Source organism: Ursus americanus, chromosome 1, assembly GCF_024610735.1.
Source record: "Ursus americanus isolate L20-20 chromosome 1, mUrsAme1.1.p, whole genome shotgun sequence".
NCBI classification, from domain to species: domain Eukaryota; kingdom Metazoa; phylum Chordata; class Mammalia; order Carnivora; family Ursidae; genus Ursus; species Ursus americanus.
Window position 1 is genome coordinate 4,926,526 of NC_142127.1, and position 2,636 is coordinate 4,929,161.

Here is a 2,636-nt window from a genome sequence, read left to right on the forward strand (position 1 = left end):
AACAATCATGAATAAGAGCGGAGACAGGAGGGTTGAGATGACCCCGCAGAGCTGGCTTTCAGCTTGCTCACAGATTTTAGAGAGAGAAAGGGAGATGTGCAGTTGCGGGGGCGGGGGGTTGCAGTGTGCATGGGTACATGTAAAAACAGAACCACTTATGGCAATTAACACGGGGTGTTTGACCCTAGAGATCAGAAGATGACTCCAGCAGGGGAACAGGGCAGAAGCTTATAGGAATAGCAGCTGTGAAAAGTGCACCCTTTCCTGAAAGTGCTGCAGCCCTCCACACTGGCCCCAGGTCATCTATGGAAAATACGCTTCTAGCCTAGGGCTGCCCTGCCACCTGGAGTCCTGCTGGTCCAGCTGCCTTTGCCACTACACTGAGTCTCAGGAACTGGAAACAACTGGAGGGCATCTTTCTAGGCACAACTTCAAATACCCCCACTTCTGAAGCAGAAGCTCAGCCATGAGTGGATCCTTAGGAAAGGAACAAAACTGAGCTGGATGGGATATAAGTTACAAGGGGCAAAGCCTCAGTGGCCCTGCGTAAAGGGAGAGGTTGAGCTACTCCTGTGGCTACAGTGCTGGTGTCGGGACAAGGTCTCGGGTGCATATGAGATCTGCATGGCAGGGTCACAACCTGATCCTTTTCCATGGGGGGAACTGGCACCACAGGGGAGGTGGTGGCAGCATTCTCCTGGGAAGGCTGAATTGCCTTGGGGGTGGACTAGGCCAGGGAACTAGACACAGTGGTGGCAGTAATCTCTTGGCCATGGACTTGTCTTGCATCCAGGAGCTTCTGTGCCTCGCTGGCTTCATCTGGATTCTCAAACTCCCTGTATTTATAGCTGTTGCATAGATGGGGGTGCATCTTTTTCTACAACAATGCCAATCATTTTCCTATAGGTAGAGAATACCCCCATGATGTAATCCTTCATCACACTCCTGGTGAGTCTCCCAATGGGCACTTTGGTGTGGTTAGAGGAAAGGTTCCACCTTTTCCTTCCTTTTGGTAATGTAAAATGCTTCTGTGTCACCTCTACACCAAGAGAAATACTGGGAGAACTGGAAGAGTTTCAGGATGTGTTGGGCTCACCCAGCGCCCAGGGAGGAAGAGCTAGAGCCACTGCTGGAGCCAGAGCTGCAGGCAGAGCTGGAGGAGACCTGGTACAGCTGCCACAGGAAGAGCTGTGCCTCTTTCTTTTATCCTTGCTGTGACCATTCTTGCTAGACTCCTTGGTTCTCTGTTTATCTTTAGAGAAATCCTTGGACTTCTCATCAGAGTGGCCTTTCCATTCGGTAGAAGAAGGTGGCTTCATGATGGACTTTTTTCATCATCATCATCATCATCATCATCATCATCATTATTACTATTATTATTACTTTTACCAAGCTCTTCTTTTTCACCCCTCATAAATCCCTTATCCCTTTCTGGGGTGCTCAAAAGCGGTAACAAGTCTGACCTTACCTTTCTGAATTCTCACTTCTAACTCCAGTCTGATAAATGATCCCTAATTGATTACTATTCATGCCAAACGGCAGCAACTCCCCAGTCCAGGCGCTGGGCTGGAAGTGTTTCTACGGCAGGGCTGGCACTGCAGATGTGGGTCTCCAGCCTGGAGAGGCCCCAGGGCAGAGGCTAAGCTCCTGGCTGCTGCAAGTCTCAGCACCTGGTGGGGCTGCAGCAGAGCAGACAAAGCCAAGGTGCCCCGCCTCTTGACAAGGCTGTTACCAATTCATCCCTGTTTTCTTTTTGCTCCTTCCATCCTTTGGTTACTTGAATAGTTTTAGTATTCCTTTCCATTTAATATTTCATTTTATTTTCCATACTTGTTTGTATAGGTTTTATTTTAAAGTGCTCGTTCAAATGTTTACAAGAAACAGTCTTAATTATAAGGGGCAACCTTAATTATAGTCTATTTAAAATGAATACTGTATACCTGTATTAGTTATTTACTTTGGCATAACATATTTCTCCAAAACTTAGCATTTTAAAATAATACATTTTTATTATTTTACAGTTTTTGTGGGTAAGGGAACTGGGCATATCTTGGATTGTTCCATTGCTTCACAGTCTCCCATGAAGATTTATGAAGATGTCATTGGGCGCCAGAGTCATCTCCGTGACGTAGGGAAGCTGAAGGGGGTCCATTTTTAGAAAGGCTCCCTGCCTGTTCTTTTTCCACTAGGTCCCATTTACTCATATTCTATATTTTGCCTCCGAATAAGCCAAAGAAGCTATATTCCCTTCAAGGGGGAAGCAAGAAAGTGAATCATTCTCTGAGTTTTGTCCTAGGACCTAAACACCAGATAACATCTAAGAAGAGCCAGCTCCCAGACACATTCCTGGATGTTAGCTTTGAGCAAACCTCTAATGACACTGGCATCACTACCTTCAGTGATTTATGGAATAACACCTACTATTCACCTGTCACCTGCCTTTTATTGAATTCTAACCTGGATTCCTAAAGGAACGTGCACTCTAGACCCCTTTCCAATATAAACCTGTAAACCCAAGCAATGACGAGAGTCATTTTCCTTTCCGTTCTGAGTTTTCCAGACACTCCTTCTGTTATTCTCTACCTGTCACTTATGCTATTTAATAAACTCTGCTTTCACATTCTTCAGCTTGTGTT

At 45.9% G+C, this 2,636-nt stretch overlaps 1 pseudogene; it reads right to left on the reverse strand.

The window, feature by feature from the left end:
* Window positions 1–633: 633 nt before the first annotated feature.
* LOC123786566 (uncharacterized) lies at window positions 634–1,319 on the reverse strand (annotated as a pseudogene).
* Window positions 1,320–2,636: the final 1,317 nt, after the last annotated feature.